Genomic DNA, 26,474 nt, shown 5'->3' with positions numbered 1-26,474 from the left:
CCACAACACAGCTTGCTTCATCATACTGATAAACATGAGAAGAAATCAATAGAGAACAAGGGGGACCTCTAAACATCTGAAGGTCACATTGTCCATCCCTGGTCTAGAAAATGGCATGGACAAAACATGTGAAGGGACCATGAACAGCTGACATATATCGCTTCTACAGATGATGTAAAAGAACTAAAATAAAAATAAAAAGATCTGTTGCATAATAATAAATGAATGTATTGATTTCTCAGTGGTTTTCAATTGTTTCTAACAGTCTTTAAATAATACCTTATTCATTTATTTTAAATTCACCACCACTATTACAATACATTTCATTTAATCTTTATTGTAACCTACCTTGGGTCCAACTCTGATCAAAAGACACAATATAAACAGAATAAAAAAGAATAACATAAATTGAATACATTTAAAAATGAAAACTGTAAGTAGATTTCCCAACAAGTTGTGTTGGGAAGAATGAGCTTTTAAAAACATTGATAAATTTAGAAAGTAGTAGTTTGGATCTGAAATGTTATATCTCAAGTTTGAGATGAACAGGTATTTTAACCTGTTGCACCAGAAACATTTTGGCACTGTTTGACATCATGTAAGTTGTTTCTGCTCCTATGAACCAACCAAATTAACCAAAGTCACACATAGCAACCTTCTCGCATGCAGACACAAAATGTTGTATGCATACAAACAGAAAGTAGTGTGTAAAATTGGGGAAAATGAAAATGTGCACAGTCAGTTATGCATACTTCTGGTACTGAAATGATTGTAAATGAATTGCTTGAAAACCAGCTGCCTCAGACAAAGGATTTATTCATTCAATGATATGAAGTAACAACAGAATAGCACAATGCTTTCAAATTGGTGGCAGTTCAGTGTTACCAACTTGGGACCTTTTGTCAACAAAAAAGAGCAAAAACTACAAAACTTGTGAGAAGAAACACTATGGGACAAGCCCAATACAAATAAAAACAAAACACAATAAAATCAATCAAATAAGAACATAACATAGTAACAAACATCATCATAAAACAAACTAATGGCTGAGATAAAGTAAACAAAGGAATTCAGGACAAGCAAGTGCAGAACTTCCTAAATGGGCCAGTTGAAAGTGCAATGTTTAAAATAATTAAAAAATAGGAATATCCTTAAAAAGAGTGTCATAGTAAGCCAATAGGAGGGCCATAGTAAAGTGCAGGACTTAGAATACGATTGAAATGGGTTTGTTATTGGTAGGTAGTTTATGATGCTATTATCGGTAGGTAATTAATAAGTTTTATGGCAGTTTGGCCTATTCAGATAGACCATGCCGATTTTGAGATCTATTGACCTTACATCCACAAAGACAGGGGCAAGATAAATAACAAAGCGAGTTAATTAAACAATATAATCAAATGAAGTAACATTTATAGAACTGTGCTATGAAAAGCTATTCCTGCCCTCCACCAATATGGCCCCTTGTCATCCTAACACATATAGAAGCCGTGGTGGTGCAATGGGTAAACGCTTGTGCCTTGAACTGCTGACCTGAAGGTTGGTGGTTCAAATCTGCAAGACGGGATGAACTCCCATCTGTCAGATCCAGTTTCCCATGCGGGGACATGAGAGAAGACTCTCACAAGATGGTAACACTTGGCAACGTTTCTGCAGACGGCCAATTCTCTCACACCAGAAGCGACTTGCAGTTTCTCAAGTAACTTCTGACACAATAAAAAAAAATCCAAACACATAGACCCCAGGAGTTATTGCCAAAATGTAACTTATTAAGCACTAGTCTTCTCAACAGAGAACCTTGTAGGTTAATGTGGTGGAGTTTCCTTCTCCAAAAGTGTTTAAACAGAAGCTGGATAACTATCTGTCAGGTGTACTTTCATTGTGTCTTTCTAAATGGGAGGAATGGAGTTGGACTGGATGGTCCTTGGAGTCGCTTGCAACTTCATGATTCTATAATGCTCTAACTATGCGGTGTGTCTTACAATTCTTTTAGGCGAAAGCCATTTTTTCAATTCATTTTCCAAGTCAACAGTTATTCTTGTTAACATATGATTAGTTGCTATATGATCCACATTTTAAAATCTTTTTTACAAATAAACATGTTGTTAATGCAATTTCCTCAGAACAAAATTAATGTAGCAGGAAATGGTTAATTTTGATGGCATCAGCAGTATTTCTATGAAGAAAACACTCAGCATAAATGTATTTGTTATTCATATATAAGGAATTAAAGAGATAAGCAAAAAGTATTAAAAGACCCAAACACATGATGAAAATATATACAGCTGTTCAAAAGTTTCACATCTTGAAGTATTTGTTGATATTATTATAATCATTCCGATGATCATCATCTCAACTTCCATGGGTAGCATATTACTGAACAGCTGCAAAAAAACAAACAAACAGCTGTATACACCTGTTGTACCGTTGCAACCTTTCCTTATCATTTAATGCAAGAGGATGGGATAATTGGAAAGCACTCCCTACCAGAGACGTAGAGAAACTTATGAAGGTCCACAGTGGAACCCAATTCCCTTTGAAATCATATGATCTACTTGTGGTCCCTTCCACTTACAAAAGGATCTTGGGGAAGGAGGGAAGAGAAAAGAGGAACTAGGCATGGGAACTTTTACTTTATCTGCTCACCTTACCTCTTAGAATTCATAAATAGTTAAAATTCTAATCATTTAACTGTACAGCAAATATGGGAACATTGGCAACATTTGAAACTCCTAAAAATCACATAGGGCAGCAATGATATTTTTTTGAGAGATATCTAAAAACGTTGATGTATTTTTCTTTCTTTTGGGGGGGGGGGGGAGAAAGAAAGCAAACTGAGAGCTTGTGTACCATGCTGTGCTTTGTTGCTGCTGCAAGATTTAATCGGTTTTAGGTAGACCTTTTGCATGCTGCTATAAATAATAGAAGTTACATACTGCACTTTTATAATATCTTTCATCTGAGCACTTCTTATGACTTAATTAAAAGGGACACTGCCTGGTTAAAAACCATAGTTTTTTATTAAGTAATTTCCTTACCTGTATTACTAATAACACTTTGGGTTATTAAGCAGAAACAATTTTTAAAATCTAATTTACTACTTTATGTATTTAGGCAATTGGCTTTTTCAGAAACACCCAGGGAAATGAAAATAGGCTGTCAGTTTCCATTTTTGTTCATTAGTGGTTCTGTTGCTGTTTTCTGTACAGTACAACTGTGTTCTTGGTTTTGAATTTTATGAAATAAAAAAGCACAAAAATCTGTGATGAAAACCTGACATTTTCATTGTGTTCGCTGTCTAAAGAAAACCTGTACTGAAGTCGAAATCATAAAATAAAATCTATTAAATCTTCAGTTCTCCAACTAAGTGAAAGATTCTTTTCACATTCATCCTGTTGCAAAAGGACGGTCTGTATGTGAATACATTTCTGCTCTGTAACTAGCTTCCTTCCACAAGGACCTGAAAACCTGGTGGTTCCAGCAGGCTTTTGGAAATTATTAGCTCCAGGTCCTACCCTGGCCATTAGTTAGGTCCCTGCTCTGCACTCTACCCATTTCCCCTATCCTTTGCTACCCTGTTGTACTAGCCCTGGTCCAGCCCTATTATAGCTATTCAGCAGGCCCTGGAAATGAATAGCCCCATGCACTACCCTGGCCATGAATTAAGGCCCCGTTTTGCACTTTATCCACTTCCCCAGCCCTATGTTTTCCTGTTGGCCCAGCCCTCTTATAGCTGTGCAGCAGGCCTTGGAAATGAATAGCTCCAGGTCCCACCCTGACCATCAGACAGGGCCATGCTTGCAGTTTACTCACTCCCTGGGCCTTAGTCTATTTTGTTATACTAGCCCAGCCCTCTCATAGTCATTGAGGTCCACTCTGGAATTCTAGCCACTGGAAGCTGAACTTGCCAATGGAAATTAGTACTGAACTGGCTTTTAATTTTAAATATGTATTACTGTTTTATAGTATTATGCCTATGTTTTATAATAATTATTTCGCTTGGTTTTTTCTCTCTGTAATTGCAATGTTTTACCCATGCTGGAAACTGCCCTGAGTGCCCTCGGGGAGATAGAGCGGTATACAAATAAAATATTATTATTATTATTATTATTATTATGTATGATGTATCAGAGCATAGCTTACCCTCTTCACCAGTGATGGCTGCTGACCTCCACATCACTGGGCGGCCAATTTGCTTGAGATTTGTTCCAAATATTAAATGAGCTATCCAAGGTGCTGAATCCTATCCCCAAATAAATTCAGCATACATTCCGTTAATGTTTTGATTAGTCTGAAGCAGCATGTTTCATAACCACTAGCAGACTCTACTTTTTTCATGTGGTATACATGCCTCATCAACCTTAGTGATACCTCCACATGCAATGTCTGAAGAGCAATCACCCAACTTCAATTTGTTCTCTAAGGAAAGTAAGATTGATAGTAACAGAGATAATACATAAGCTTTTAAGAACAAGATTTCAAAAGATTGCCGGGGGGGGGGGGGGTGCAGATGATAATGTTTAGCTTGTAGGTTATTAAGATCTCTGGTTCTTTTTCATGTGCACTGCTTTTAAGCCAGGTGCCACCTTCCCTAGATTTGTGCATTTATTTGTTTCTGCCTAGATTTAATTCCTGTTGAAATCCAGCTCTCCAACCTCTCATTTTGAATTCTGATCCTGTCCTCTGAAGTATCTGCTTCCAGACAATTTGGTATCATCTGCAAATCTGATAAGCATGCCTTTTAATCTGTCATATACATCATTTAATAAGATGTTAAGCAACACTGGCCTTAGGACAGAACCCCAATACACACCAGTAGGCACTTCCTTCCAGGATTTAGAGCAATTCTTGATGCAACTCTGTGTTTGTTCTGTCAACCAATGAGAATTCAACCTAAGAGTAGTACTAATTAACCCACAGCTCACCAGTTTTCCTATAATAATGTTATGAAGGATATTATGGAGGATCTGTCAGAAGGTTTACTGAAATCAAAATATACTACATACACATTTCCTTAAGGTACCAAGCTTGTAACTCCATCAAAAAAAGACACAATATTAGTTTGACTCATTTTTCACAACTTTGCAATCACAGTATTCCTTTCTAAATGAGCACAGATTGACTGTTCTAGGACTGTTACTAGCACCATCAAGCATATTGGATAGGTATTGCTGCATGTCTGCAGGAAACTATGCATTCAAATGTGGGCTGCAAAAGAATGGGATTTTACTTTGGCTGACACTACAATAGTTGTGCACATTTCCCATACAACAAGCAAGGAATACAGCAGCTTAAGGATCCTTTACTGACCATGCATGAAAAGCAAAACAAAGAGAAAAGGAGACAACAGATAAGCCTATCTTATTGGGTAAACACATTATGTTAAAAAGCATACCTCTGTCAGCTCAGCCCCCAAAACAAAAAATAATAAAGATATTGGAAACTATTTAAACAAAAAAAAATCTCTTGATAAATTTTGAAAAAAGATTTCTAAGAGATCTCTAGAAGGTACAAAACTCTCCAGAGTCTGAGGCAGCTGCTATGTAGAGGTAGTGTCTGCCAGCTCCACCAGCACCCAAGTCAGGGACTCAGCAGAAACCCCACATCTTCAGACTATGTGCTCATGGAAAGCCTCCAAAAATGCAGTCAAATAAGAAATCCTGATCTCAAAAACACAGGTCCCCCCCCCCCTTTCATCTCTTTTGATGTCATTTCATGTACTTGATATGATTTATGTAATAACGTGAACACACAATCTTTGCAGACACAAGAGCTCAGTGATTTTATTAAATCACTTGTATTCTTTAGCATTTTTGAGGTTGTTTCTATTTAATGTGTTGTCCACATTTTGTTCTGGTATTCTGATTCCTTCACATGCAGGTATTTTACCTATGGGAAACTCAATCAAGACCCTTGCTTATAGTGAGCATTTCTATTGAGCCAAATAACAAAACAATAGAAACATTTGCATTCAGAAGATTCTATTTAATTCTACTATCAATATGATAATAAGCATATGATTTCAGAATGCACTAGTACAGTTGGTCTCAAACCACCATAGAATAAGGAAAATGGCTTGATCAGCAAAAGGTATAATTTAGATAAAGGAAATGCTTATATTGTGGGGATGTTGTACTTATTTCAATGATCAAAAGGCAAACCTAAAGGGGAAAGGGTGGGGAAATAATTCAGGAAGACAAATATTTTAATCCATCATGCTAATCAGCACAAGATGGAAACAATATATTGGTGGTCGAAGTTTTTTGTAGCTGGTGTTACTGGGTTGTTGTAGGTTTTTTGGGCTGTATGGTCATGTTCTAGAATTACAGCCTGAAAAACCTACAACCACCCTTCAGGCTGATATGGGTGGGATAAAAGTAATGTAAAGGAATCAATAAATAAAAGTTTAAGCAACTGAAGACGGCAATAATAAAGAGATGTGACAATTACAGAGCAAAAATTCACCTAAAATAAAAAAAATAACCCTCAAACAAATGGAATGGAAGCCACCAGTACAAAAACAACTTTGAAGAATGCAGTCTTATTATTCACACCAGAATCCAAAATGTCTAAGAAGATTCATTCTGGAAGTAAAGATTTGCTTTCTGTGGACTTCAAAAGAAATTCACCAAGCATTTGCTAGACACTGGCAGAACAATTATTGTCAGGGGCATTCTAAACAAGAAAAGATAAGTACTATGTGGACCCTGATGGGGCCAGATTGCTGGTGTTTAAAATAAAGATAATACAGAAACATATACGATAACACCTGGGTAAAAGTTGACAGGTGATGAGAAACATCCTCTTCAGACTGACTTGCTCCTGAGGGATGATGTTATAAACATCTGAAGTCCTCAGAATGTGAACAGCATAGATGTTGACAATATGCACAAGGGATCCAATAAGAAGCACAACAATTGAAGTGTTAGATGAGAAAAATACAAGAAGAAGCATTCAAAGGTGACAAAGTGTATAGTTGCATACATCCAGATTTTTGAAAAGAGGATACAGACAGTCGCATAATGCTGACCTAGGAAGGTGAACTAGAATCTGAACTGGAATGCTTCGGACAGCAAGTGAGGCTCACATGACTGAACTTTATGTCCTATTATTGCTCTGTCATACTAAACCATACTAAACGAGACTTCAATCTGTGCCCAGGGACCACAGGAAAAGATGGGGTGGAAACAGCAACTCGAAAGGCATCCTACTTCTCATCAAATGTGTGGGACACAATCTTGTCATTACAAACACACTCATCCACCAGAAAAACAAGCTTGAGACATCATGGAAGCATCCTTTGGTTAAAACATTGGTTCCTCTTAGACTATGCAACAACATACCAGGGATGAGCTTGCAGCATCACCTAGTTTGGAGGAAGTCAGCAAAGTCATCAGACAACTAAAAAACAACAAAACTAGCAGACATAATGGGATCCCTGCTGAAAACTTTAAAGAGGGTGGACCTTAGCTGACACAACACCTCACTAGCTCATTGAAAAAGTGTGGGTGACTGAGAAAATCCCAGCAGACTTCAAAGATGCCACAATCATCACTCTTTTCAAAAAGAGGGGAGAACAGAATGTGGAAACTATCAAGGTATCTCTCTTTTAACCTCCGCTGGGAAAATCCTAGCAAGAATCTTTGCAAACTGTCTTCTACCTCTTTCAGAAGGCACTCTCACAGAATTCCAGAATGGCTTCCTCCAGTTAAACAGTGGATATGATATTCACTGCATGACAGCTCTAAGAAAAATGCAGGGAACAAAACCAACCTGGACATGGATTCATTGACCTCGCGAAGGCATTTGACACAGTGAATCACAGTGCGCTCTGGACCATTCTCCAGAAGCATCGGGTGCCCTGACAAATTGGTGAACATTCTGTGGCTCAATGTATTGTCGAAGGCTTTCTGTGGCTCCTCCATGATGACGTGATGGCAACAATCTTGGACAATAATGACTCCCAAAGCAATTCATTTAAGGTGGAATCAGGTGTCAAACAGGGATGTCTTATTGCTCTATTCTTATTCACCGCCTTCATCTCTATGATACTGCACATTGTTGATGGGAAACATTCCATCGGCATGGAAATCATCAGATGGCAAGGTATTTAACCTCAGCAGACTGAAAGCCTAAACCAAGATCACAACATCTGTTATAGAACTCCAATATGCTGATGAGAATGTGGTCTGTGCTCATTCACTTTTGCAGAAGCATACGAAAAACTTGGCCTCTCACTGAACATTGAGAAAATAAAATTGCTTATTCAGCAGGCACCCTATACAATGCCAGAAATACAGCTCAATGATGTAATGTTAGAAAATGTTGATAATTTCCACTACCTTGGCAGCCACCTCCTCCACATAAATCTACATTGACACTGAAATACAACACTGTTTGAGGTCTACGAGTGCAGCATTCTTCCGAATGAAGCAGAGAGTATTGAGGATCAGGTCATTCATAGGGAGACCAAGATGCTTGCTTATAAGCTATTGTTCTCCCAATCCTGTTATATGCAAAACGGGGATTGTTTACAGATGTCACACTCAACTCCAGAACGATTCCATCAAATTTGTCTCCGAAAAATCCTGCAACTCTCTTGGGAAGACAGGCAGACAAATGTCAGCGTGCTGGATGAAGCAAAGACCACCAGCATTGAAGATACGATACTCCGCTATCAACTCCGCTGGACTGACCACGCTGTCTGAATGCCTGATCAGTCTCCCAACAGTTACTCTATTCCTAACTGAAGAACAGAAAACTGAAGGTTGGTGGGCAAGAAAAGAGATTTAAAGATGGGCTTAAAGCCAACCTGAAAACCTGTGGCATAGACACTGAGAACTGAGAAGCCCTGACCCTTGAGAAGTCTAACTGAAGGTCAGCTGTGACCAACAGTACTGTGGAATCTGAAGAGGCATGAATAGAGGGTGAAAGGGAGAAACGCATCAAGAGGAAGGTGCGTCAAGCCAACCCTGATTGGGACTGCCTGCCATCTGGAAACAGTGGAAGAATATGTGGAACAAGAATAGATCTCCACAGTCACCTACGGATCCACCGCCAGGACCTTATGCTTGGAAGACCATTCTAAGGCCATTCTACTCAGACATGAGTGATCACCAATGATACTAAACCATGTCCACTCTATGGTATGCTACTTCTAGAGCACAGAATGAACATCAACACACACACTGAAAGCAAGAGCCCCGACACAGTTTTGTTCACCAGTTGGACTGAAGCCATTTATTGTGCAAAGTACAGAGGCTATTTTGGGGGGGGGGGGGGCATTGACTGAAGAATACTTCTCCCATCTAAAAGCTATGTTTTGAACAGTGCAAAGGCAGAAATCATCCCTATCGAGGACATATGCAGGATGCATGGCAACAGCTGTATTTAAATACAGTAAGCAAGCATAAGAGAAACTCAATGAACCCATCCTAAGTTAAAGAACTTTTGCTCCTGTAACACCTAACACCTTTTTTTCTTCACAGAAAATAGCTTTGTCTACATAAAAATGTGTTTCCTATATGATGCTGTTTCCCACATTAAACAACAATCTCTTGTTTTTGCTGTTGTTATTTAAAAGTCTCCAACTACAACATTTTCTGTAGAGGAAAACACTGTTTTCTGCACAAAGAAACCATGGGCAGAATTTGTGCAGAATAAGATACAGCATTTTTCCTGGCGGGAACACCATTTTGTGAGCAGAAAATATCAATTCATTGAAATACTATGCAGAAAATGATTTTTTTTTGTGTGAAAACTACCTGCAAAGATTCTAATCAGTGGTTTCTCAACATCAACACAACATTTTAAAACAATTTTAGAATATTTTTTAGCATTCTCTCTATCCCTCACATCAAATAAAACATACAATCAAACAGAATGGGAAAAATAACTCAAAGATTGGTTATAGATACAAATGGTTCCTATAATTCTGAAAGAGAAGAGAAATAAATTACAGGCATCAAATAAAAGAATAATTAAAGATCTACTTTTAACTGTTATTTTGCAACAAACTGCCCAGTTAACAACAAAAAGGAAACGATTGATTGAGGAAGCCTGAATGAATCTTTGGAGAACTTTGGAGAACTTTATTTATAACCCGAATGTGAAAAAAATGATATTAAACATCACATGGCCAAAGTTGTGGAAGTTGAAACCCCCAGTACTTCAAGGAGCAATGGTGCCTCATTCTTGTTTCAAAAAAAAAGAAAAAGAATGTCTGTTCTTTACTCTATCTTAATGTGAGCTGAATTCGCAACATACTGGGGGTTGTGAATCATAAATGCCTTTGTGTTGTAGTTCAAAATTGCATATGGGAGGCTATCAGAAGTTATTGAGGCTGACTTTATAGTTTTATGTATACAATAACATTTTCCATGCTAATTGGTATCCTGCAATTTGCCCTTTCAAATGTTCTTGATGTGTTGTATGTTTCTATTCTGGATATACAGAAAAAGTTTCAGCAGCATGCAGAAAGACAAGGATCTCTAATGGCAAAATGGAGTAAAAGCAGCAAAAGCAGTGTAAGAAAGGTCTCGAAGTGAATAATTTAGAGGTAATGTTCCAGCGATGCAATTTTCATTGCAGTGACTGAAAAAAATCCAAAGCTATCAGAACCAGTTTACAAAAGAATTTAACATATCCTCTGTGGTCTGATTCTTTTATCTCATGGATAGCCTTAGCATACAGTGAAGATACCCACTTCACTGTAACCTGTTTTGCTAAAAGGATTAGTCTGAGCACAATTTCCATCCAGTGTCCTCATTTCTTTTAACATAAAAGGCAAGAATTGCCAGTTGACTATTATTCTAAAGTAATCCTGTTATAATACTACACAGTCACACTTATGTGTGCCCAGTTACACAGGTAAAAGGGATGAATACACACAGAGAGGCATGCATTGCAGTTCTGATAAGACAGCAAGGCAAATATTCATTCATAATGAATGAATAAATAAATAAATAAATAACAGCAAGGAAAATAGAAATACTTCCTTCCAATAATGGCTACATTCGGATATCACATTAATCCATTATTAGGCCTAAGAGGAATAAATTGCTGCAAACCTTGGGCTCACATCCTCCCCTCCCATCGCCTTCCATACCATTTAGTGCATGTGGGGTAATTTTACTTCTGGATTGAAACAAGCCATCTTCAAACCATTGCTTATAAAAAGTTGGCTTGCTTCAAATTAGTCAAGGTCAATCACAGTTTATGTCTTAGACATAAAGGTAAAACATCAGGGATATCTGATCTCGCGATTGTGGCTTTGTGGGAGGAAGGAGAAAGCGTTCACAGAATCATAGAGTTGGAAGAGACCTCATGGGCCATTCAATCCAACCCCATGCCAAGAAGCAGGAAAATCGCATTCAAAGCACCCTCAACAGATGGCCATCCAGCCTCTGTTCAAAAGCCTCCAAAGAAGGAGCCTTCCCCACAGTTCAGGGCAGAAAGTTCCACTGCTCAACAGCTCTTACAGTTCGGAAGTTCTTCCTAAAGTTCAGATGAAATATCCTTTTCTGTAGTTTGAAGCCACTGTTCTGCATCCTAGTCTCCAGGGCAGCAAAAACGAGCCGAGCCTGGTTCCTCCTCCCTATGACTTCCTCTCACATATTAATACATGGTTATCATGTCTCCCCTCAGCTGAGACTTGCTGTAGCTAGTCCTCTCGTGATAAGCCATAGAATATTGTGACAGTGACATAAAGATCATATTTTGTAACACAATAGATATGCACTCTAGTTTGATTCTTGATTATGGGAAAAGCCCAAGCATATAACTGTTCAAGGAAAAGGCTGGGCCAAAGTTATACCCTTTCCACTTGCTAAACATCTTGCTATGCCTCATTCCTATGTAATAGCTGGAAGGCAAGCATCGTACAATATTCTCTATATTGGCCTCTCTGGGCATTATGAAAAATTCAGAATAGCAAGTGACTTTACAACCATAGCCCCTCATGACAGATGACTTCACATCTGAGGAACTAAACAGGTGAAGCAGACAAATTCTGATGCATGTGGACCCCACAAAAATCTTTTAGGTCTGTTGCAAGCTCTATTCAGAGTTGTTGCGTCCTGGCAGCCATCTTGCACATGAGTTAGGTTAGTGTTCAAAAACAAGACTAAGGATATGAAAAAAATGTCAGCTTTGATTTCACTGTGTTTCTCTCAATTCCATGTGCATTTTGATCTCATTCTTAGTTTGTATACGGTTTGTGAAACTTTATATTCATTTTTCTTTCACGTTTTTCTCAGTGAATGCACTTTTGCATTTATTTTCTCCTTGAATAAAGAATGATTGTGTTTTTCAATTCTAGGCATTCTTAGCCATTCACATTTTAAAGCACATTAGTGTGCATTTTCCAATCGGACACATTCTTAACCATTCATTTTTCAAAAATGCATGGAAGGTTTTATACAGGTTTTATTTATTTTAAATGTACCAAAAGCCTTTGCAGACACATAGTTTTGAAAGACTTGGTGTGTATGATCTCAAGATAACTCTTGGGAAAAAGAGAGTACGATATGTTTATCAACAATTCTGACCACATTTACAATGCCTGTCAGAACAAAGAGAAGGGCTGCAGAAGTCTTCGCAGGTAGTAGTCTCAGGTTCACTCCACGGTATCTCAGGTTAAAACATACTGGCACTAGAAAAGGCATTAGACATGATCATAGGTGCTCTGCTGCCCTTAGTAAAATACTGAATGCTCAGCAAGGCCCCCTTAAGTTTAATAAAATCTGAATATCCAAATATTCTCTCTATAAGTCATTTCTTTTTTAAAAATAATTTTTATTAAAGATTTTTAAAACTAAATATACATAACATAGAAAACGGGGGGGGGGGGGCTTTGGGAAAATCATAGAATCATAGAATCATAGAATCAAAGAGTTGGAAGAGACCTCATGGGCCATCCAGTCCAACCCCCTGCCAAGAAGCAGGAATATTGCATTCAAATCACCCCTGACAAATGGCCATCCAGCCTCTGCTTAAAAGCTTCCAAAGAAGGAGCCTCCACCACACTCCGCGGCAGAGAGTTCCACTGCTGAACGGCTCTCACAGTCAGGAAGTTCTTCCTAATGTTCAGATGGAATCTCCTCTCTTGTAGTTTGAAGCCATTGTTCCGCGTCCTAGTCTCCAAGGAAGCAGAAAACAAGCTTGCTCCCTCCTCCCTGTGGCTTCCTCTCACACTTGGGGAGGAAAAAGGGGGAGGGATGGGGGTAGAAGGAGAAGAGAGAGAGAAAGAAAGAGGAGAGAAAAAGAAAGAATAAAAAGAAAAAAGGGAAGGGGGAAAGCGGGGGGTGCAGGGTATGGGAAGATTAGGGGAAGGCTGGGGGAGGGGGAGGGAGATCTTGGCTTCCCAATCTTCTTCTCCGCGCCATATTCTATGTTAGTCTCTCAATGTCATTTCTAACCCAGTTCTCTGCAATTATGTACTGTTCAGCTTAATAGGACCACCTTCCCTAAAATTCTTATTGTTTTATAAACGGGCATTCTGTTTTGTCTTGCCTAATAAATTTGTTTCATTTCTTGTTTTTACTTAAAAGATTTATATCTTGCCTTTTGGCCCTGTACAAGGATAATTAAAACCATTTATTTACTTATCTTTCTCCTTCTGAGGTAGTTATAAATATAAATAACAACACTGTTCTGTCATGGGAATTAAAATCTAAAATATACGAAATAGGAAGAAAAGGAAAACCTGGACACTTTTTCTTAGTTGCAAGATAGTAGCACCAACAGCTGTACAGGCAGTCCTCCTATCATAGATTACTGTGTTGTTGTACACAACCCAAAGCCTAGCAAAAAGGAAAGCCAGCCTCAGGTGGTGTAGGTGCAGGCATCACCTGCTGCTCCTGGAACTCCTCTCCACAGTGGCTTTCCTGTCCAAGACATTTGTTGGCAGGCAATGGTAGCACCCTGCTAAATTATACTTGAATAATATATGATGCTGCTCCTTCCTTTTGCACCACAAGAAGCAGTGGTGGTGGCAGTAGCAGCTGCAGCATGTGAAACAACTGCTGAGTCCACAGCATTCCCACCATTTATTAAACTGGTGATCAGATTCAAAGGAGATATAAGATTAGTTTTTGGGGATTCCATTTTGGCTCCTTCTAATCACCCCACTGACATCAAGATAACTTGTACAATCTGACAATTATGAATTCTAGCATTACATAACCACTTCCCCATAAAATACTACTTACGTTGATTCCACTGACCAAGTCCTCCCTATCTGAAATAAGAAATTATCTACAACAAGGCACATCTGTAATTTGTTGGAGAGCATGTGCTTAGCAGAGTTAGCCTCACAGCACATAACTGAATAATTGGAGTCCCCCAGAACTTCTAATGCTTGTATCTGTTCCACTTTGAGATATAATCCAACTCCGCCTCCTTTTTGGCCATATTTATTATTTTTGGGTAAGTTATACTGTTCAACTGTTACAGTCCAATCCTACCACTATAATCATATTTACCTTCCTGTACTAGGACTTCAAGCTCATCTTGTTTGCTTCCCAAACTTGGTGACAATGATTTGAAGCTTCGATTGTTCTCATCTATGAATTTAGTGTCTATTTTTCTGTGTATTCTATTCTATCCAACAGCTTCTCTAGATTCACAACCTTGTGTTTTGGGCTTGCCTTTAGACTGTTTGATCTGTCATCTCAAACTCTCAATGATTTGATTTGAAGTTGATGGCAAAGATGGCCAAGTTATTATGATGTGTGCAATCTACTAGCAATCTACTAGCAATCTTCAATATACAAAATTAGAAAAACTAAGGAGCTAGACAGACTTGGAAATCAAACAAATCAAAGGCAAGACAGAATGAACAGGGTTCTGTTAGCAGACTGAAATGCTAACAATCAAAGTTCAAAGCAGGTGTTCTACTATAAGAAATCCCACAACATGAGTATCACAATTTGCAAGACATTGTTCCAGATTATTATTCAAACAAACTTGCAATGGTATGAGAAGAAACAAACTTGCAATTGTAAGAAACAAACCACACTGCATTAGTGAGTCTTTGAATTCTTTCTTATTCATTTGCTTTACTGCTAATATGAGTCTACCTGCTAGGTCAGTGGTTCTCAACCTGGGGGTCGGGACCCCTGGAGGGGTCATGAGGGGGTGTCAGAGGGGTCGCCAAAGACCATCACAGACAGTATTTTCTGTTGGTCTGTATGGGAAGTTTGGCCTAATTCTATTGGTGGGCTTCTGAATGCTCTTTGGTTGTAGGTCAATCAATCAATGATTTATTACGGTCTTTGACCAGCACAGTATAGAATGGGGCACAGGTGCCAAGGAAGAGAATCACAGTTCCCATGTAGGTCAGATAAAAAGCAGATTAAAAACATGTTATAAAATAGACAGATTAAAAAGCAGACTAAATTTACAGTTTAAAGTGCATGTATGAATCTAAAATAGGGGGGCGGCTAATAACAAATATCAGACAACTGGAAAGCTCTAAAAAGGAATGATAGGGGAGCATTTACAGCATTTCAGTTATTACAAATCATTCTAACTATATTCCCGGCAGGAAGTTGCCTGGTGGAGTCGGTCATCAGCCATCTAATGTTAATTGCTGCTGCATAGAACTTTGCTAATTGAAAACTTTGGTTGTAGGTGAACTATAAATCCCAGCAACTACAACTCCCAAATGTCAAGGTCTATTTTCCTTGAACTTCACCAGTGTTCACATTTGGGTATATTGAATATTCGTGCCAAGTTTGATCCAGACCATCATTGTTTGAATCCACAGTGCTCTCTGAGTGCAGGCGAACTACAACTCCCAAACTCAAGGTCAATGCCCACCAAACCCTTCCAGTATTTTCTGTTACTCATGGGAGTTTTGTGTGCCAAGTTTGGTCCAATTCCAACATTGGTAGAGTTCAGAATGCTCTTTGAATGTAGGTGAACTATAAATCCCAGCAACTACAACTCTCAAATGACAAAATCAATCCTCCCTTAACACTACAGTAAGAATAAATCCTGCTTACCAGATATTACATAACTATTCATAACAGTAGCAAAATTACAATTATGAAGTAGCAATGAAAATAATTTAATGGCTGGGGGTCACCACAACATGAGGAACTGTATTAAGGGGTCATGGCATTGGGAACATTGAGAACCACTGTGCTAGGTGCTGTTTCAAATCTTGTAGGTAGTCAGGAATTTATGTTCCCCTCTTCCTTTATAACATTTATCACTATTCCGATGGTGTTTCAACTTTCTTGAAAGCATAAAGCTGGCTTTAAGAAATTAATAGTTTCACTTAGACTTTCCTGTGCCCAAATTTACTCCTTTCAAAAAGTACATACACACTGACTGCAGAGGTTTCACTATTATTAATGCCAGTCCAAAATCATGACTTAAAAAAGAAAAGAATTCTGAGATACTGCTAAAATGGGAAGCTGGGGTAGAAAAGAAAAACATTTTTTCTTGGCCTTTCTCTTTTACTCAACACCCACTCCAAGCTATTCACAAGTTAACCTTGATTATTTTTAGTAGCAGCTTATAGACTCGTCTGCTGAAAAGGAAAGTGTAATTAATTTATTTGTGGAATTTCTTTCTGACATGAGTCTTTTGAGACTGCAGACAAATCTACCACATTCAGCAAGAGTTCACCAACTGGTCATAACATTTACAGTTAGTAACCCAGAACTGCTGAGGAAATAGTTTGTGCACTATGGCCTACATCCATAGCTGTCTCTTGTCTCTGGGTTTCAATGGAACTGAATAAATATTGATCCCTTCGTCCTTTGTCTGCATATGCTAAATACACCACACATTGTCTGGAGCTCTTAGGAGCTAATCCATTAAGACTACACCACATTAGCCACAAAGCCAATATTGCATTCAAGAAGAATTAAAATGCTGATGGCAGTTTACCTTTAGATACTCTCCCTCTCTCCTTAATAATGAAAAATGGTACATCTCAAATGCTGAAAACTCCTTTCCACGAAATAGACAAATTCACACAAGAAGGAAGGTAATTAAACACTGTTTCCTGGAAGAGTTTGCTTTACTTTAACAGAAACAACTAACATTCTATGAGCGTCAGAGCAATATATGAATACGGTGTGAATTTATGAGCAGCTTATAGTGGACAATGAGAAAATGTAGCATCTATAATGTGCAAGATCTTTTCTGTCCTATATTGAACCCTATTTTGAAAGATGAATATTTGAGGTAAAGGCTGATAGGATGACAATTCAATATCACAATTTATTTATTTATTTGCAATAATTCTACCTCACCCTTCTCAAACCCGAAGGTGACTCAAGGCGACTTTACAACAAAGGCACCTATTTGATGCCAATTAAAACCATGTTAAAATTACAATAAACATTTAAACAGAATTATAAACAACATACATTAAATTCTGTAAAAACATATAAAACAACTACTTTCACTATTAGCCTCGTCATCCAGAAACATTGTCTAAGCCGTTCCAGTATTCAAGTTCACAACATGTGTACATTTGCTCCAATTCCTTGCATCTCCAGCAAAAAGGATCTACTACAGCAGGAGTCTTTGGAAAGTTGCTACTGATAAAATAGACTGGCAATAAACGCACATTGGGGGGGGGGGGGGGGGAGATATTGTGCTAAAGAGTTCTCCGGAAAGTGACCCCAGACATGTCATCATAGAAACTATACTCATTCCCACTTCCTAGTAAACAAACTTGTTCTTACTCTAAATACAGTTGGTGTCCTTGAGGGAATCACAAGGGTAATGAATTATTAAGCTAATTATACACAACATAAAGTATTTTCCTGCTTTTACCTGAACTTACTGTCAATCAATCTCCATGAGTGATTCCAACTTCTAGTGCGCTAGTACAGGCATACTGCAGTATATATGGCATACATTGCTTCTTTTGATTATACAATGTTCAGAATGGCTTCAAACAGTGCTTAAGTTATATGGTACGAGGTTTGATAGAGGTTTCTTCCCAATGTGCCAGCACCGTATTGGCTACAACTCTGGTTTTTTTTCCTCTTTCAGAAATTTGCAATAGACCGCTAAGAGAACTACTTGGAATACCATTGACTTAAAGGTATTGTGGCTCTGGGAGAGTCCTATTTGATGCTTTGACTATTACAGTACAACAACTATCAGAATTCCATCACATTTCCTATACTCAAAAGAAAATTAGATATATGAGGGGTAGGGACTTTGGCAGCTCTCTAGAGGTAACTGGACTGCACTTCTGAACTGTGAGTAGGCTGACTTGGGCTGCTGGGATCCTGTGCTGAGGGATATGTAATATAAATTAATAAAATAAAAACACTTCTGTAAGGCATATGCCAGGATGTATGGAATTTAAGATTTCACCAATAAACCAATGAAACCTTAATTTTTGTGAGTAATAGACTTGCACATGAGATTGGAGTGGGGCTACTTCCCTTTTTATATTACTTACACCTGCATGCACAATTTGGGACCGGATATCTGAATGGGTTTTGATTATCCTTTCTAAATTCAATGAAACTACTACAATTCACAATCAGTGTCCAACATCATGAACTATATACAAACCAATGTGAAATGACAACTATATGAACAAATACGAACGATACTTCTCTGTAATTCAAATTGTGACTCAAATGGTTTCATACTTACGCGCGCACACATATACTCATGATGCGTGAGACATAGTAATTTTTCTAACATAATAATTTCTAAAGTACACATCTATACATAACACTACCAATCACCCAGGAACATGTTTTGAACTTGCCAATTGTGCACTTCTTTTGTTTGCTGTTAAATCTGAATGAGCAAACAATGCTATTACCTTTCAAATCAGAATTACAAATCAAATTATATATGAGATTTTGTCAGAGCCTGCACTTACAACTTGGAGTGGAATGGTGAGATAAAGGTTTGCAACCTTATCTTTTGTTTATGAGAACCAGGTATGCATCTTAGATTTTCTTTCATTCCCCTAACAACCTTAAAAAGATTTGATTTCCCAACAGTACTACTAAAACTCTGCAAGATGTTGAAAAAGTCACTTGTCCTCTCCATGCACCAGTTTTCTTACCTGCAAAGTGGCACTGATACTGCTTAAATGCCTCCCCAGGATGTACATAAAGCTTTATCCAATGGTGATTTCAGCATACATCAATATCCTCAAATGTCTGGTGCTATGTAAGCAAAAATAATTGTCAGACTTCTAAAGTAGGTCCAAAGCTATTTCAGGTATTACCAAGATGTTCTGTTGAGGTACATTAAAGTGCCATTGTACTGAAAAAATAATTAACAACTTACATTTTGGGGGGTCCATTATGTGAACTATTTAACTGATTAGCAATCAAGGGAGAAACCATAAAGCATTAAAAGCCAAGTCTGCAAAGGGTTGCCTTGACAAACTGAGATAAGAATAGGAATGCATTATTCTGCTCATTAAGGATAAGGGGCACAATAAAGCCAAAGTAATTAGGTCTGCTGGTCAAAAAGGCATCCCTTTTGATGACCTGTCAATGTATCTAAAAATAAGACCGGCATAATAAATTGCAATCTAGCTCTTAAAATCTGCCAAAAATATAATGGATAGACAGCTGATAGAGAAGTCGCAACATTATAACTTAACATTTTTGTTCAAATACGGCCTGTATAGAATACCATAACCATAAGCAAGTTGGTAGAATATTAGAAATGGAAAAAGAATCAAGTTGAGTTATTCTGTTCTGAACATGTGTAGCAATAAGAAGTGGAATTGAAGTTTTACTCTGTTGTTTTAACTGTGAATTTAACTCCATAATTGAGCAATATGGTTTTTATTGTTTTATTGTGCATCTTATTGTTTTGCTTACAGTTGAAACTGCTTAAGAATAAATAACATAAAGATTAGTATAGAAATGCCTTAGACAGAGACATAATACACATAAAAACGTAGACAAATAAATTCTTCATTCATTGTGTTGGCTGTCACTGTGAGATATATATATATATATATATATATCAATTGGTTCTAATTGTTTTAACTATTTATTTTCAATAGTTGTAATGTTTAAATCCACTTTAATGTGTGCATGCTTTTTGGGTTTTAAATTTGTGTGAACTGCTTTGGGTTTCTTTTTAGAGAGATAAAAAGGGATAGAAATAATAACAATAATTTATGCCAGGTAAAAAACCTTTTAAAAATTATGTTTCTATTGATCCAATCTCTTTGCGTATTAATATAGTTTTGATCAGGTACCTCAAGGCTTAGGTGTGCATCAAACCTACCAATTTCTAGTCTTATTAATCTCTAGTTATTGGATCTTGCGAAGTCTGTTTAATCATACAGGATGCTGCAGGGTGTTGCAGTTGTACATTTTCTGAACCTGCCTTGAACTGTATCACACTGCCCTCTTACTTTCCTTGTCCTAGCTCAGGCAAGGGCAGACTTCAGCCCTCCAGATGTTTTGGACTACAACTCCCACAATTCCTAACAGTCAGCTGTTAGGAATTGTAGGAGTTGTAGTCCAAAACACCTGGAGGGGCGAAATTTGCTCATGCCTCTCCTAGCTGGACAAAAGTCATTCAGATTGTCTGTGTAATTGCCAAATTGTTTATTTAACACTTTTTTTAACTCTCCAACACTTCACATTTGAAGAGCTGTGATAGACTTAAAACAGGAAAGGCTGAACAACAGCTCTGAGCACTACACATGGTTTCAGGATCCATTCTCATATTTTGAAATCCCACTTTGTATTGCAATCCTCCTTAATCTTCATATTTGTATGTACAACAGCACTCTCACTGGCCACTCAAACATCTGATGAAATGAGCTCTTGTTTATTAAAGCTCCTGCCATGATTAATTTGTTACTTTATAAAACACGTTAGTTAGTACCTGGTTCCTTTTATTCTCTTTTCTTTCTGCAACACACATATAAGAACACTTTGCTGAAACCTTTCCCCTATTTCTCTCTCTCCCACCCATTTTTCCCCAATTCCCGGGCCCCCCTTCAAGACAGACCTGCACCCAATCCCCCAGACTTCAACCATTGGGAATGCCTGCTAGTGGCACCACATGCTCAGCATTTTTTATCAAAGTGGAAAAACTGACAGCAGCGCATGAAAGGCACAGCATGAGGTAATTGTGCCTTGTAATTTCTCTTTCAATTAATATTATCATACTCTTTCCTCTGACAAAGGTATTGTACCTTTCCACATTCCTGAGGGATTAATCATAGGCAAGGTTTATTTTCTCTTGTCGAAATGGACACAACAAATCACATCGTATAAGCTTGATTTAAGAATGCTTAGCCTCAGTTTTAAAGCTTGCAGATTATACTTTTATTTTGTTTTTAAAAATTGCTAACGTTCTTCAATGTATAAAAAGAATTGATAAAGACCTTGCTATAGTTGGATCTACTTCGGTTTCTTTATCCTGGTATCTTAACTTTGTGTGATTTTATGAATATTTATTTTATGTATTTATTTATTGCATTTCTATACCGCTCTTCTCACCCCCGCAGGGACTCAGAACGGTGTACAACATGTCAAAATGGCAAAAATTCAATGCCAGACACACATATAAAGCAATACATAACATAACTAAATCAATAACATATAAATAGGAATTAAAAACATTCAAATTATACAAAGAAACATAATCAGATGAACATAAAACATATTAAACATTGAACCAGTCCCACAGTTATCATTTAGCTGCTTCATTAATACTATCACTCGCTGAATGCCCAATTGCATAGCCAGGTTTTAAGTTTTTTTCTGAACACCAGGAAGGAGGGGGCCAATCTACTCTCTCTGGGAAGAGAGTTCCATAGCTGAGGGGCCACCACCGAGAAGGCCCTGTCTCTCGTCCTCACCAACTGCACCTTCAAAGGCGGCAGGACTGACAGCAGGACCTTTCTGGCCGATCTATGCTCTAATATATATTTGAATGCTCCAATACCCAAACTAGAGAAAACATAGTACAGGGTTAGTCAAAATGCATAGGCCAATAAGCCATTCAATTGAATGGCTTATTGGCCTATGCATTTTGACTAACCCTGTATTTTTATATGTTGGCACACTCAGTTACCATATGTAACCTATCTAAGTAGCAAGAAAAAAGAATACACACATTTGACAAAATAACAGAGGGTGCAGTGGAACAATTCATTGAAGGTAGCAGAAGTAACAGGATTTCTAAATGAATGCCCCAAGAGTAAAAACAAATGATAATGTACTATTCTTCAACTTAATAATGTTAAATATTGTGCTGCATTTTTTGTTGTTGTGTGTCAATGAATCCCTAATAATTCCAAGAAGATTTCTGGCTCAAACATACATGCTCACAACATGATGACCACCACTTCACTTAATGCTCCCCTTCCAACTTCCCTTTCTTCTCCATTTGGTTGCTTTTGACACAATATATACTACATAGCTTAGAGGAATTGAGAGATAAACATGTGCATATGAACCAGAAATCTTAGCTTGCCATTTGATGAAGATGATGTTAAGCAACATTTACTATGTATTAAAAAGTTACAAAACTGCATATGGTTTATGAGGAATTTTGATGCACAACATTTACATGATATCATTGACATGTCTACAACAGATGTATGAAATGATATTATTGGCATGAATCTACAAACACAGTGCATTTTAGAATGGCTTGTGAAGTAATTTGCTATGTGTATTTTAACTGGTTATTTGTGCAGCTAATCCATAATCTACATGCCAGATGGAAACGTCTACTATGATTTGTTATGGCAAGTAAGGTGAAAGTAAGTTAATCCTCCTGCTCAAGAGTGGTATTGGGGAAAACTCCCATGCTTTTCCATTGGCTAAGCTAGTTAGGGAGTGATGGGAGTTGTAGTCACAACACATCTACAGAACACTAGTTTAGAAAAGGATGCCTGCTGACCTTTCATGTAAGGGGAATGTAGCTACATTCGTAAAATCGAGGTGTAACTAACTAATGCACATAGCCAGGTCTGACAAGATCATGAAATGATGCAGTTAGCACGCCAGGCAAATCTGAGCAAAAGTACGTCCAAAGCACTGAGCAAAAACTCTAGTTAAAGCTGAGTAAAAAGCACAACGGTGCACTATAAAATGGTCAGATTCCCTGATATATAGAGACAGAAACATGAAGCTCATAAGCCCATAAATATTAATATTAGAATGGAGCAAGCACAATTCTAAGTAGCAAAGGCAATTTTGAGGTGTGGTGGTGGTGGTGAATCTCTTGAAATGTGTTACAGTGCAGAATCTCCAAGCTGAACTGACTTCTCTCAATCCCTTGATTAACGTCACTTAGTCCCATGATCAGAGTTCAAGAAATTTAAAACAGAAACATCTTAAATTTAGACATAAGTTCTAAAGCTCGGTTTGTTAAGTTTATGTACATTTGGAAATGCTTTGTTTGACAAGAAACAGATGAAAAAATTGGATCTAATTCACAGAAAATCTAATTCATAAGTAGAGAGGTTCAGCATGTGGGCTTTGAGTCAAGTCTCTCTTAAGGGTGGGAGGTTTTCACAAATCTGTAAAATGCTAAGCCTGCTCTGAGCAGCCAGATTGTAATTTCTAAAGTGGGCAGGTACCTGAGAACCAACAGCTGAAAAACTGACAGAGTAAAGAACTCAAGATCTGACTCAAAACCTTGACTAAGTTTAGAGGAGTGAAGGTCAGAACTTCCTGCTTTTGATCATCGGAATAATAGCCCCAGTTTTCTGCTTGGATGTAGGAAGTGCAATATTACTGAAACATTCGATAAATGTGTCCTGAATCAATAGAAAACCATGTTCCTCTCTTCCAGTAAAAACAAAAAAGTGTCTTGAGGAAACCAATCAGTGAACATCATCTGACTAAGCGGACTTTAGCACACAAGTATAAATGCCAAAATCGACTTGTTCATCTTCAAAATGCCAAAAGACTCTAATGTTTTCTAATTTAGTAGAAAACCTTGATTAATATAAAATATTTTCAGATATTTTTTTGCTGAAATATGTACAGTGACCCTATTTCAGATATTATCTTTTTCTTGCTTTGTAAGTGATTCGGTTTCTTTCACTATCTGATATGATATAGTTGCCATGCTAGTGAGTTGGAACAGGAAATGAACACTTTTGGATTGCAGTGTTTTATTATTGTAGAATTATTCTAAAGTCAGGTCATAATGTAAAGTTTCGTTTTATTTTTTTTTAATGTGTGTGTATGTCTTCTGCTAATGGATCACCAAATAATATTATGTTTAAACCAGAAAGTACTTCCAGCTAACATATGCTAAAACATATGTTTCAAGTTTTAAATTGTTGTTTTTATATGCTATTGGTTTTACTTTTTTGTTTTGTACTGTTTGCTTATTTTATGCATTGTTTTTATGTACTTTTTGTCATATCTCCCTCTGGGGAGATGGAGGTGGGGTACAAAAATAAAGTTGTTGTTGTTGTTGTTATTATTGTGGCTCATGCATCATGCACCACAATAGTTGGAACAGCAAAAATAAAGGCAATGCACCAAGGAAGGTATTTTTGATTTGTAACATTGTTCTATTGACCTCCTTCTCATTATTGCAATGCTATATTGAAGGATATGTGATATTTGGCAGTTAGATATTATGTTAACAAAATGTTTTATGATTACTTATTGATTTAACTATAAATTTGAAATAGCATTGCACTGCTTTATTTTTTTAAATGAAGATATTATTCACTAAGTTTACAATTCATTGTAATTTTGATATCTTTGTGCTGATTGTACTGTACTTATTTGTCACCCATTTGGGGTTTCATCTCTGAAGAAAAAACAGGAAATCATAATCATATGGGGAAGAGGGTATACTAGAAATTAAAACATTACTGATTCTTCACTTTTATCCAACAATTTTCCAACTGAGTTATATTTGAGGAAGTGTCAATAGTAGAAAGAATGGCGGAGAAACATATTCATGAAGTTTAGAAAACAAAATCTAATTTCCCAGAATTTTGATGCAGATAGTTGCCATCATAAATGGATGAATCAATGATTAAAATCGTTGTAAAAAGCATGTGCATTATAAGTTTCCATATAGTTATTTAGGTGTTTGTTTCTTGTAGAACGCTGAAAAGATTCAATGTTATATAAAACAACTATTATAAGATCAGAAGATAAAACACAATCTGACATGGCAAAAGAACAAATTCTTCACAGACATTTGAAAGGATACAGCAGGCCAATAACAGAATAATAATTATGATAAAGATGTGAGGGTTGAGATGTTATCTCTACCTGTACAAGCAAAACTATATTGGCTTTATCTATAGTTGAGGGGGGGGGGTGTGGAGGTCCATATTGAAGAGGTTGGAGAAGAAAGCCGCATGTGATTGACATGTGTTTTTATAACATTAAAAGCCAATTTTTGCTATATTACTAATTATTCTGGGTCCAGATTAGGATCAGCATTTTGTGTGTAAGGTATGCACCTACCAAAATAATCTATATTTTGGTATAACATTTTTATGGTGCATGTCTCTTGGGATATTTGGGTTTTCTCTCCTTTCTCTGGGCAGAGAAAGGGCAGAGCAAAAAAAAAAATCAGATAACATCTTATTGCATTTCAGAAGAGATAGGAAATCCAAGAGTCCTTGAGATAGCCATATTGTCATAATTTCCTGAATGGTGCTAGAACTGGGTGGAAGACAACTGAATTTTAGATTTATATATTTTGCTGTTTGAAACATCTTACAAGTTAAAGTATAGTTTCTGATTTACGTACATGAAATGTTTTCTGACTCATTGTATTTGTATTTTGCTAGCTATAATAGATACAAAGTTAACCTTTTTTGTGCTATAAATTATAATAATTATTTTCTTTAACTATACACATGTATCAAAGAGTTAAATGCATGCACCTTTTTACTTCCCTTCTAAAATGTTTGCTACATTATGACCACTCAATTGGACATATCTGTCCCACAAACTCCAATGCAACACCAAAGTGATTTCCCCCAGTTAGAAACATAGCATAAAGGAGTGTGGGTGGGAAACATGCAGTGTAGTGGAACTAAAACCTCATAAGGGAAATCAACCCAGACAGCTGCTGATACACTGTTTACTTGGATAATTCATCTATTTTCCCTTCTTGGGCTAGTGATATGACGTATCACCTCTTCTGGATGGCAAGTGCAAATAAATAATAAATAATAAATAAATCTAGCACCGAGAGAATTTTAGCTGCACCGACATTCATACAGCACTAAGTTTCAGTTAAAATGGAATTCTTGCAGACTTCTGCATCTCCAGCAGCAGAAACATCTGGTCGGTTTTAGATTCCCCTTGGATTCCCAACTTCAAAGGGAGTTATAAAGAATAACAAATACATGCACTGGCATTGAAAAAAATTAGAGCAGCAGGAGAGAATGGTAAAATTGTCCTTATTTGACTGCTTTTGACAGGCTCCACAGGCAGAACTGTGAGAAAATTTCTAAGAGGCTCAGGCAAATCAACAGTGCTCCGAATGGAGCTCTC

At 37.3% G+C, this 26,474-nt stretch overlaps 1 protein-coding gene across 6 annotated transcripts in view; it reads right to left on the bottom strand.

The window, feature by feature from the left end:
- Positions 1–26,474, bottom strand: part of ZBTB20 (zinc finger and BTB domain containing 20) — a 607,051-nt gene that overhangs the window by 233,704 nt on the left and 346,873 nt on the right. The window contains exon 1 of one of the 6 annotated variants that reach the window (XM_060770785.2): positions 19,061–19,215. The exons of the other annotated variants lie outside the window; for them this stretch is intronic. The gene's annotated coding sequence lies outside the window, so the exon portion shown is untranslated. Of the gene's footprint in view, positions 1–19,060; positions 19,216–26,474 lie in introns of those variants that run through there. 6 annotated transcript variants of the gene reach the window in all.

This window comes from Anolis sagrei, chromosome 3, assembly GCF_037176765.1.
Source record: "Anolis sagrei isolate rAnoSag1 chromosome 3, rAnoSag1.mat, whole genome shotgun sequence".
Taxonomy (NCBI): domain Eukaryota; kingdom Metazoa; phylum Chordata; class Lepidosauria; order Squamata; family Dactyloidae; genus Anolis; species Anolis sagrei.
This window is presented reverse-complemented; position numbering and strand designations above follow the sequence as displayed.